Source organism: Micromys minutus (genome assembly GCF_963924665.1).
Source record: "Micromys minutus genome assembly, chromosome: 1".
Lineage (NCBI taxonomy): Eukaryota > Metazoa > Chordata > Mammalia > Rodentia > Muridae > Micromys > Micromys minutus.
Window position 1 is genome coordinate 261061675 of NC_137969.1, and position 12840 is coordinate 261074514.

General features: G+C 35.3%; 1 pseudogene across 1 annotated transcript; it reads left to right on the plus strand.

Moving 5' to 3' along the window:
* Positions 1-9880: 9880 nt before the first annotated feature.
* On the plus strand, positions 9881-10771 carry LOC308418591 (ribosomal oxygenase 2-like; annotated as a pseudogene). The gene has a single exon. The product of its transcript is annotated as a ribosomal oxygenase 2-like (transcript).
* Positions 10772-12840: the final 2069 nt, after the last annotated feature.

The following is a 12840-nucleotide window of genomic DNA, read 5'->3' on the forward strand; positions in this document are numbered from 1 at the left end:
TAGCCTCAATCCATATAAGAATGTTGAAATACTCACATGCATCCTTTCAGATCACCATGGTTTAAAGCTGGTAATTAATAACAACAAAGACAACAAAAAGCCCATATACACACAGTAGAAACTAAACAATGCTCTATTAAACTACAGCAGGGTCAAGGAAGAAATAAAGAAAGAAATTAAGAATTTTCTAGAATTCAATGCAAATGAAAACATGACATACCCAAACCTATGAGATGCAAAGAAAGCAGCACTTAGAGGAAAACTCATAGCTTGGAGTGCTTCCAAAAAAAAAAAAAAAAAAAAAAAAAAAACTCTAGAGAGCATATACTGGCAACCAGACAGCACAGTTGAAAGCTCTAGCACAAAAGGAAGCAGATACAACTAAGAGGAGTAGACGGCAAGAAATAATCATAGGGCAGAAATAGACCAAATAGAAAAAAAGAAAAAGAAACCATTGAAAGAATCAACAAAACCAAGAGCTGGTTCTTTGAGAAAATTAACAAGATTGATAAACCCTTAGCCAGACTAACTAGAGGGCAAAGAGAGAGTATCCAAATTTAAAAAATCAGAAATGAATATGGAGACATAATCACTGAAACTGAGTAAGTTCAAGAAATCATCAGATCGTATTATAAAAGACTATACTCAAAAAGGTTAGAAAATCTAGAAGAAATGGGTGAATTTCTAGACAGATAGCATATACTAAAGTTAAACCAGGACCAGGTAAACAATATAAATAATCCCATAACACCTAAACAAATAGAAGCAGTCATCAAAAGCTCCCCAACAAAAAAAACCCAGGTCCAGATGGCTGCAGTGGAGGATTTTATCAAACATTTATGCATGGCCTAACACCAATACTCTCCAAACTATTCCACAAAGTAGAATCAGATGGAACACTACCCAACTCATTTTTTGAGGCTACAGTAACCCACATTCCTAAAGCACACAAAGACCTTACAAGGAAAAAGAACTTCAGACCAATCTCACTTATGAACATTGATGCAAAAATACTCAACAAAATACTTGCAAACCAAATCCAAGTACACTTCAAAACGATCATTTACCCTGATCAAGTAGGCTTCATCCCTGGAATGCAAGGATGGTTTACTATATGGAATTCCTACAATTTAATCCACCATATAAACAAACTCAAAGGAAAAAAAAAAAAAACACATGGTCATCTCACTTGATGATGAGTAAGCATTTGACAAAATTTAATACCCCTTCATGTTAAAAGTTATGGAAAGAACAGGAAGACAAGGCCCATACCTAAACATAATAAAAGTAATATACAGCAAACCAACAGTAAACATCAAACTTAAGAGTGGGAAATTTGAAGCAATTCCACTAAAATCAGGGACTTGACCAGGATGCCCACTCTCCCCTAACTACTCAAAATAGTACTGGAAGTCCTGGCCAGAGCTCTAGACAGTAAAAGGAAATCAAAGGGATACAAATTGGAATCAAAGAAGTAAAAACATCACTATTTGCAAATGACATGATAGTGTACTTAAGTGACCCAACAAATTTTGGAAGGGAACTCTTACAGCTGATAAACAAGTTCAGCAAAGTGGCTGGATATAAAATTAACTCAAACAAATCAGTAGCCTTCCTATACTCAAAGGAAAAACATGTGGAGAAAGAAGTTAGGGAAAAGATACCCTTCACAATAGTCACAAAAATTATGAAATACCTTGGTGTGACTCTAACTAAGCAAGTGAAAAACCTGTATGACAAGAACTTTAAACCTCTAAAGAAGGAAATCTAGGAAAATCACAGAAAATGGAAAAATCTCCCATGCTCCTGGACTGGAAAGATCAACATTTTAAAAATAGCCATCTTACCAAAAGCAATCTACATATTCAATGCAATCCACATCAAAATAGTAACCCAATTTTTCATTGAGTTGAAAATAGCAATGTGCAATTTCATCTGGAATAACAAAAGAACTAGAATAGTGAAATTCATTCTCATCAACAAAAAAACATCTGCAGGAATCACTATCCCTGACCTCAAGCTATATTACAAAGCAATTTTGCCAAAAATGCATGGTACTGGTACATAAATAGGCACGTGGATCAATGGAATAGAATAGAAGATCCAGAAATAAGCCCTCACATATATGGTCACCTGATTTTTCACAAAGAAGCTGTAAACATTCAGTGAAAAATGGACAGCCTATTCAAAAATGGTGTTGGTCCAACTGGAACTCAGCATGCAGAAGAATGTAAATAGACCCGTTCTTATCTCCTTGTACAAAGTTCAAGTGCAAGTGGATCAAAGATCTCCACATTTAACCAGGTACACTGAAATTATTAGATGAGAATGTAGGGAAAACCTTAGAACACATAGTCACAGGAGTAAATTTCCCGAACCGAATACCAATGGCTCATCCTCTAAGGTCAAAGATTGACAAATGGGACTTAATGAGATTGCAAAGTTTCTGTAAAGTTAAGAACACTGTCAAGAAAACAAAATGGCAGCCAACAGAGTGGAAAAATATCTTTACCAACCCCACATCAGATAGAGGCCTAATATCCATGGTATACAAAGAACTCAAAAAACTAGATGCCAGAGCATCAAACAACCCTATTAAAAAATATGGTACAGAGCTAAAAAAAAGTTCTTAATTGAGGAATATCGAATGGCTAAGAAGTATCTAAGGAATCAACATCCTTAGGCATCAGGGAAATTCAAATCAAAACAACCTTGAGATTCCACCTCACACCACTCAAATTGACCAAGATCCAGAACTCAGATGACATCAGATGCTGAAGAGGATGTGGAGAAAGAGGAACACTTTTCCACTTTTGGTGGGTTTGTAAACTGGTACAACCACTCTGAAAATCAGTCTGGCGATTCCTCAGAAAATTGGACAGAGTACTAACTGAAGGTCCAATTATCCCACTTCTGGGCATATACTCTGGAGACCTGCCAATATTCATCAAAGACACATGTACCACAATGTTCTTAGCAGCTCTATTTATAATAGCCACAAGTTGGAAAGAACCCACATGTCCTTCAGTAGATTAATGGATACAAAAAGTGTGGTACATTTACACAATGGAGTACTACTCAGCTATCGGAAACAATGACTTAACGAAATTCTTAAGGAAATAGATGCATCTAGAGAATATCATCCTGAGTGAGATAACCTAGTCACAAAAGAACAGACATAATATGCAGTCACTGATAATGGGATACTAATCCCAGAAAGCTCTGAACACCCCAGAAACAACTCACAGACTGTGTGAAGTTCACGAAAAAAAAAAAAAAAGAAAGAAAAAGAAAAAATCATAGTATAAATATATTTGTCCAAGATGAATCATTTTTTTTTTTTTTTGGTGATGAGCCATTGGCGTATCTAATATTTGGTAAAATAAAAATTGACTTTTTCTTCTAAAAAAGAAAGTAAGAAATAAAGAAATAATAGCAGGAAGGGCATATCAACAGCAAGTAGCAATTCTGAAACAATGTTTCTGTAGCTATGCATCTCTAAAGTTCATTCATCACAGTCATGCAAAATGATAGACCATCTTTAGAAAACTCAACTGTTTGCCATAGCCTTTCTAGGAGGCAACTATTAGTATTCATTGCACCAAGGCTCAGATACTGTCATGAAATAGGAACTGAAAGAGTATAAATACCAGAAATTGTGGATATCTGTAATAAGAAGAGAATTAGATCTAAATTGCACATATAAACTTACAGTATCTATGAGAGCATATACAATAGCTATGCAAACACAAACCAGATAAAACTTCATTTATAGCTGAGTATCTATTGGCAATTGATAGCAAGGAGTATCAAGAATTTGTAAGCAAACATTCTTACAATGAAACCGTTTCTAGAATATATCTTGCTTTATTAGAAATCTATTTTAAAATTTGATTGTACCCAAAACCTCAAAAACATTCTTAATTATGTTTCAGTATTAAAAATCCTCTCATCTTGATTTAATTTATTATCATATTTTTGGTACTTACTTTATAAGGGGGATCAGAGACTTAAAAAAATGTACATATTCTCAACAGCTTCTCTGACTTTCACTAAAAGGTTCAAAAGTCCCGAAACTGAGTCTCATTGAACTATAATAGATTAATCTAATTCTTCTCATCAGAGAGAGGTGCCACCTGGACTGTATTTTTGGCCATATGGGAAGGAGCATTTCTAGTAGTTACAGGGGAATTAGGAAATTTTGAGAAATAGAAATCACTGGAGAATCAGAATACTGGCACCAGAGAAGGTGAATCTATTCTAACTTTTGGTAGGGGTACCTGCTGTTATCAGTTTACTCAGAGATTACTAATGGAATTTCTCTGAAATTAAAATAAAATCTTCATTTATGTCAACTTAAAGGCATTGTTGTACATTCTTACCAAGTAAAGAAAATGTCTATTATTTCTCTTATATGATTTAAGTCTGGTGTTGTTGTAAATATTTAAAAAATTTAAAAAAATGTTTATCCTTTCTCTGGAATTGATATGGAGCCACCTGCACCTCTGGCACCTGATCTGAACCACGATGGCCCAACTTGTCCACAAAACTGCCTTCCCTTGGTGGTTTACTACTGCCTATTCTCTACCTCTGTCCCAGGGTGCTTCTGTACCCCCAAATCCCACAAGCACAACTCTACAGCCTGATAGCTTTTCATACAGGTTTATATATTCAACTCTCAATCCACAAACCCTCTAAACAAAATTGCATCAAGTAGACAAAGAACAAACTGCCCTTCTATATGAGATATTAGATCTGTAAAATCCTTAATGTTCATAGCTTTTTAACACCAATCAATCCCACCTGGGTCTAGCTGGTTCTTGGGAAGCTCCACATTGCCACAATCTTCCTCCTCAGTGTCTGACCCCCTCTGACCTCCTCTGACCCCTCTGCCCTCTCTACTTCTCTTGTCACACCCAGTCACTGGCTTTTCTTTATTTTACTAATTAAAATGGGAAGGTTCAGTTGGAGTCATTTGATTAGGCAGCCCTTCTTTGGAAAGTGGAATTAACATTAAAATACTAACTTCTGGACAATCTACTGTTTGGTTTCTTTGCTGAATTGGTAATAAAATATTTTAATCCTAGGGTACAATTGTACCATTGGCCAATGAGAGAAACAAAGCAATTTGTTTCCAAGAACTACTTTCTAAATAAAATACAAGATACTAATTTGAATGAACTCAGGTTTTTTAAAAAGCTTTAATTATGTTTTACATCATAAATAATTAACTTTTAAGACGAGTGGACAGAGTTAGCAACATAGATAAAAGTTATTTCAGTAATTTCTCTTAAATAGCATGAGCTCTATTGACTATAAATCTCACTCAAGTCATTTCATTTTAATAAACTGCATACATATGTTATAGGAACTGAATAGAACTTGCAGTTAAAACAAAGGTTGTTTTTGATGGGAAAGATAAACTGTTAAGAGTCATTTAACATTTGTGATGCACATCTGTACATATTTAATCACAATTTTGAAAAATAACATAAATTAGTGGATCCAAAGGTAGGTTGCCTGGCTTACTAAAACATCACTTTTTTTAATGCACTTTCTTTTGGTCAGAGTATAGAAAACTGTTTGGCAGAGGCATTTTCTTGTCAGGTAGGTCTACATAATATATTCTTAGGTGAAGTTTTTCTGCAATTGAATTAAAAAGTTATAGGTTAATAAATATACTAAATACAGCATTATCACTACCACATATGTATTCTAAGCAATTTTTAAATTGCAAATATTCAGAAAGTAATAGTGGGGAAGGAAAATACCATAGCAATTACAAAGGACTGACTACTGTGAGAACTACTAGGAACCTAGCTAAAAAGGATCTATAGTCTTATTTGTGAAACCATGGCACCCATTTTTAAATAAGATGAATTTATATGAAAAGGCTGCTCTGCCTTTTCAATATCATCAAGTATTATGATGTTTTATGTAAACAAAAACTTCAATGACTCCCTAGGAAAAATATGAACAAATAAATGAAATTGTCATATGTTACAAGGGCAGGTTAAACAATGAAGGAGAATCTTTAGACAGACCAAATCAGCCAGAGAGTGAAAAGAATTCTTACATGTGAACACATGAATATATAGTCACACTTACATATGTAAACACATACACCTACCACACACACTTACACACACAAACAATTTTAGATGATTCATTATTATCTCAAATCTTTGATGATATAATCTGTAGCCATACTATTTACATGTTTGCCACACAACCCTACATGTTCTACTCTGTAACTGGAAGCTGGAATACTAGAAATTCCTGATGCTCTGTAGGTATAAATACCTATGCATTTTAAAAGAAGCAATGCTACATTATTATTGTCTCACTTAAAGCCCTTATTTTTGACTCATTAAGATGAACTGTCTAATTGAACTACAAAATAAATTATACTGTTCTTAGGACATTTATTGATATAAGGGTTCCCTGTAACTTCTGTGTAGTCTTAGAAGCCTTGCTCTAGACCTAGGACAATCCTACTTGTAAGAGTCAACTGAGTAGGGAGTGGCAAAAATAAGTGGGATCAATGTGAAATCTCATCATTATAGTATTTCACAATGATACAAAAATATTTAATATTAATATTTTAAATTAAACTAGTATTTTAAGAACTTTATCAGAAGTAGGGTTTTACAGAGAAGTCAGAATTACCTGTGCTTATCCTCCAAATGGCATTAATGCAGAGGTATTCTCTTTCTCTCCTCTCTACCTTGTCTTCCTTCTCTTTCTCCCTCTGTCTCCTTCTGTCATATATGTATAAACATATAAACTCTTAAATATAATAAATATATTGCAATGTGCATATAATCAATAATACTATAGCTGCTGATCATGTTTTAAACTAATAACCCTTGAGATTAATATGGTTTTAGCAAATATTAGTCAAGGTGCATTGCTGGAGCAATTCTCCAGTAGACATCTAGAGCTTAGATGTGGGCAATACTTAATTCACTAAATGCAAGTAAAATTAACTGAAACCTTATATTAACATATATTGATATACACATGAATAGGTTGTCCAAAACCTATTAACTAAATGCCTGTATGTATTTTGGAAAGTAAAGTGTGATCATTAGTTTAGTTTTAATTTGATAGCATATCTTCTTATTTATTCCATCAATTAAAGCATGAAAGGGATATTGTCTAGGAAACACCAGGTAATGGATATCACTAAGAAATCTTTTCCTCCATCTTAGCACAAAATCATCAACTGAGAGATTTTGTTTTATGGTGGATTTTACAAATAAATAAGAGTGAACTCCAAGTCATAACTGCAAGTCATAAATCTGAAGGTTTATTCTCAGGCATCTTACTAGGTGTGTAATCACCAGAGCTTCCTTCAGGTAAACTTCTTGGACACCTACTTGGACATGAGAAAGGCAAAACAGCCTTAGATTTGCTTTTGTTTTTACCTTTCTCTTTAGCTGTACCATTTTTTAAAAGAGTAAATTGAGTTCCTTTATACCTCTGGTGTTCTTTTTCATCCAGTATTTCTGTGCCACCCCTAGCCTCACTTTATGTAATAATTTTGTCTTTTATTTTTATTATGGGTAAGAATCTAGAGATGAACAAGACAATTGGAGTCACATTTGATGAGTTTCCAGTTTTTTCTTGTGGAATAAAAGTGTCCATATATTATTTTTTATTAAGATGATTACTATATAGCAAGTACCATGCTAAATACTAAATGTTAGGAAAAAGTACAAATTAATGAAACAATAGTCTCTGTTCTTAGAAATTTCAGAAGAGCTGTTACCAGTAGTTAAAACCTAAGCTCTGTTTCTAGATTCTTGGCCTGTATTCAAAGGCTTGAAATAAGGGATTGTGCATATTTGCAAAGTATCAAGGTATCTTTATTTAAAGATAAATTTATTCAAAGAAAATATTACAGAATAGGAAATATACTGTCAATATTGACAGCAGGCCATGTGAGGACTCATTGCACAAATTATTGTTTGGGATTTCCTCTTATGGGATTCAAGATAAGGAGAAATTTGATTACTAAGAGGTATGGCATGGAGAGTTTTAATTTTGACTGATAGATGGGGTCATATAATCACCTTTATATTATACATATATCTCCTCACAATGCATCTGATTTTTACCATTTGAATGTCAAATACCATGTAAATATAAATTATTAATGTGAAATTTTAAAAAGTTCACTTTAAGATGCAATATGTCTTTTTAGCAGAATAATAGTATTAGGTTTTTACCTGGAATGATGACCTAGCTAGTCTCAAATTCTTGGATACTATAACAGTGCTCAGGTATGAGTTCCATCTTCTGGACTGAGCATTAAATCATTCCCCTAAAACGGCTTGTTAATCTCATGATATTTGCACCACTATTTCACTATCATATTTTGAGACAGAAGACTGTTGTATATTACAAGGCTTGTAATCAGTGGTACTGATGGTTTTCCTCTGGTAACATGCAGAACACCTTCTAATACCTTAAATACTATACAATGAGGGATGAAGCTTCTATTTTTAGGTCCAAGATTGTTAGGTGCATTGTTCAATGCAGAGTGTGAGTTCAAAGTACATGAAGCTAATAGAGCTTGACTGACAATTGTATTGTTAGAAGAATAAACCCCAAACCAAGTCCAGGTTATCCAATTACTTCTTATGTTTTACCACCTCATAGTAGGTCATGATAAAAAGAAATTTCTGGTGTGAGAGAATGGAAAACAGGTAGACTTTTTAGAGAAACTTTTCAAACTTAGGAAGGAGTTATGAAGTAGCATAGGCCCTTTACACAAGTGTGCTTTGCTCAGGGCCTGTGAGTCACACTACTGGTGTGCAAAAAGGCAAAGTCTAATTCTTCTAAAACACATCTTCTTTGATGAGCCAACTAAGATTGTGGTCTTATGATACCTGTCTTTGACAACCAACTATCTGAATTAAAGATCCTATAGGAGCTTGCTGAGATAGGCCATACTGCCAGAATACTGGAAGTCCTGAGGATGCTTGTGAGTCATACAGACTGCACTGAAGAGAGTAAGTTTTATGTTTATGGATGTAGCATTTATCTGGTAATTGGTAGAAGATAGCCCTGCTTCTAATTCCATAAAAAATGTTTTATGTCAATGTTTAGTGGACATTCATGTCTTCTGTGGTAGCAGTAAAAGTACCAATTGAAAGCAGATGGAAGGGAGGAAAAATTTACAGCTTCTTAAATTAATATACCAATAATCTGGTTGGTGATGTTTTATCAATTAGTATGTATGGGAAAATGCAATAAGCCATCACCAACAACTTCAGTCTCATATTGTTCACATATGGTGTTCATATTGGAAGGCTTAGAATGTTTTTAAACAGAGGTTTGAAATAAGGAAATTTAGGAAACAATGTTTCATAATTTAAGAAATTAGGTCACATAAAGTAGAGGGTTTCCCATAAAAAACAAAGTGCCTGGATGCCAAGATCAGCTTTTTGTTTGTTTTTCCCTAGTTTATGTATGATATCAGAACCAAGAGAGAGGAAACAGCAGATGGGTCATTGTGGATTGTCTGGTTTTGTCTTAGAGTCTTGTTCTGCTTTCTTGTTAGGCAAAACTTTACAACAAGAGTAGGGACCAGGCCAAAACCCAGTCAACTTGCAGACCATATGCATTCGGTCATGCTAGGTTTGCATTTCCTCCCTGCTTGTCAACATTGCCCAAAAAAGTGAAGGCCAAGGTGGATGAGAATAAAGTAGAGTCTGTTCCTTCCAAGCAGGTTAAGGAAGAGCTATCTGGTATGCTTTCTGTATTAAACTTTGACAACCCCAATAGTTTCTTTAAACGTTGAATCTCACCCATTAAAGTAGAGTTGTTTTTCGAGGAAGTCTTTGAAAAAAGCCCCTTTTCATTCATAGGGATGATCCTTCATTATGACGATGTTGAGGTTTTTTTCCTGCAACTGGAAAAAACAGATAAAAAAGCACTGGCTCCTGGACTCGCTAACTGTCCCCCTGGCCCATGGGTACACTGTGGAATCTGAGGACCAGATTGGCTCACTGACACATGACTTTCTGCGGAAACCTGGTAATTTATTGTACTTCCACAGAGGGACCATTCATCAGGCAGAAACCCCTTCAGGCCTGGCCCACTCTATTCACCTGATTATTAGTGCCTACCGGAACAATTCATGGGGAGATTTCCTTTTGGTTTTCATTTTGGAACTTGTATTTGACATTGCAAAGGAAGATGTGGCATTAAGGACTGGAATGCCCCTGAGGATGCTCATGAATGTGGAAACCCCAGCTGATATAACAAGGAAGTTGAATGGCTTTCTGAGGACTCTTGCAGACCAGGTGAAGGGTAAAAAAGAACTGCTGTCATCAGATATAAAGAAAGACTTCATCATGCACAGACTCCCTCCTTTCTATGTAGGAAAAGGAACACAGACGATTTACCCTGGTGACAAGTTGAGAAGGTTGGACAGCATAGTAAGACTGCAGTTTAAAGATCACATTGTCCTTACAGTAAGGATCAGTATTAATCTGATGAAGCCCAACAAAAGATGGTTTACATCTCTCATTCTCTAAAGAATGTGAGACAGTCACACATGATTGGAAAAGAGGTGGAAACAGAGATTTACCAACTTCCCTTTCCTTTTCCATATGTGGATGCTTTGAAGCAAATCTCATGCAGGTCACCAATTCGTGTTAAAGACCTAAAACTTCACAGAGATAAAGAAAAGAAGACTGTGGCACTGTCTCTCTGGACAGTCTTTAATCCAAGTACCTTAGTGTCTTTATGCAGATAATTGTTTATTTTCTCTACACATACATTCAGTAAAGGGAAGACTGAATCCTTAGGGAACTTGGAGTTCTGATTGATACTCTGGGTGGAGGTGGTAGCATTAAAAAAAAAAAAAAAAGAGCAGGGAGAAGAAGCTAGTTCATGTTTTCACGGCACAAGAGAAAAATCAGAAAATTATTAGGCATCCCAGGCTGTGATAAAATAATACTTTGTACAAATTTATTTGATACAGTTTAGTAGAGAATACAACTACAGTACATATGTCATAACCTGGCTTCTTTTTCTTAGTTCTTTAGAAAAAATAACTTCTTTAAAGAGCATCCTTGGCTTGAAGAATATTGTTTTTTAACAATTACAAATATGGAATAAAATTGGTTCTTTTACAATGAAAAAAAAAAGAGTAGGGACCAGTTAGGAGACAGGAACTCTATTTGCAATGTTACAATTCCAGTTATTGTTTGTTAATAAAAGTGTTTTGTTTAAAGTAATTTTGTATATATGGGATATTTATAACTTGCTGAAAGAACTGACATTAATAAGTAGGGTTATGTATAAACTATCAGAGGAGAGAGTGGTTAAAAGGAGGAAACAGTAGAGGCTATATGCTTACAGTTCACCACAGGTTTATTTTTTTTTAATTGGATATTCTCTGTATTTACATTTCAAATGTTATCTTCCTTTCTCCCAATCCCATGTCCCCTCCCTGTCCCGCTGCTTCCATAAAGGTGCTCCATCTCCCAACCACTCTCTCCACTTCAGTGCCTTGGCATTCCCCTACAATGGTAAAACACACCTTCACTGGACAAAAGGCCTATTCTCCCATTGATGCAAAAGAATCCTATCCTCTGCTACACTTGTAACTTGAGCCATTGGTTTCTCCATGTATACACAGTGGTTGGTGTTTTAGTCCCTGTGAGTTCTGGGGGATTTGTGTGATTGATGTGTTGTTCTTCCCATGGGGTTGAAAACACAGCTCCTTCAGTCCTTTCTCTAGCTCCTTCATTAGGGACCCCATGTTCAGTCTGATTGTCAGCTACAAGCATCCTCAACTGTATCTGCATGACTCTGGCAGAGCCTCTGCAGGGGCATGCATATCTGGCTCCTGCCAGTAAGCACTTCTTGGTATCACCAATAGTTTTTGGGTTTGGTGGCTACATATGGGGTGAATCCCAGGTAAGGCAGTCTCAGAATAATTTTTTCTTTGATCCCTGCTACTCTATTTGTCCCTGTATTTCCTCCAGTGAGTGTTTTATTCTCCCTTCTAAGAAGAACTGAGGCATTCACATTCTGGACTTTCTTCTCTTTGAGCTTCTTAAGGTCTGTGAATTTTTCTTGGGTTATTTGAGCTTTGTGGGTAAGTAGCAACTTATCAGTGAGTGCATATCATGTGTGTTACTTTGTGAGTGGGTTACCCCACTCAGGATGATAGCTTCTAGTTCCATGCATTTGGCTAGAAATTTCATGAAGTCATTGTTTCTAATGCATGAGTAGTACTTCATTATGTAAATGTACTATAATTTCTGTATCCATTCCTCTGTTGAAGGACATCTGGGTTCTTTCCAGCTTCTGGCTATTATAAATATGGTTACTATGGACATGGTGGAGCATGTGTCCTTATTATATGTTGGAGCATATTTTGGGTTTATGCCTAGGAGTGGAATAGCTAGTTCTCTGGTGGAATTTCAGTGGTCACCTAAGTATACTATCATATCATCTGCAAATATTGATATTTTGATTTTTTTCCTATCTAATCTGTATCTCTTTGACTTTCTTTGTTGTCTAATTGCTCTGAATAAGACTTCCAGTACTATATTTAATAAATACAGTGAGAATGGACAGCCTTGTCTAGTACCCGATTTTAGAGGGATTGCTTCAAGTTTCTCACCATTTAGTTTGATGCTGGCTACTGGTTTGCTGTATATTGCTTTTACTATGTGTAGGTATGGGCCTTGAATTCCTGATTTTTCCAAAACTCTTTAACATGGAGTGGTGTTAAATATTGTCAAATGCTTTCTCAGCATCTGATGAAATGATCATGTGGTGTTTCTCTTTTTATTTGTTTATATAGTAGAT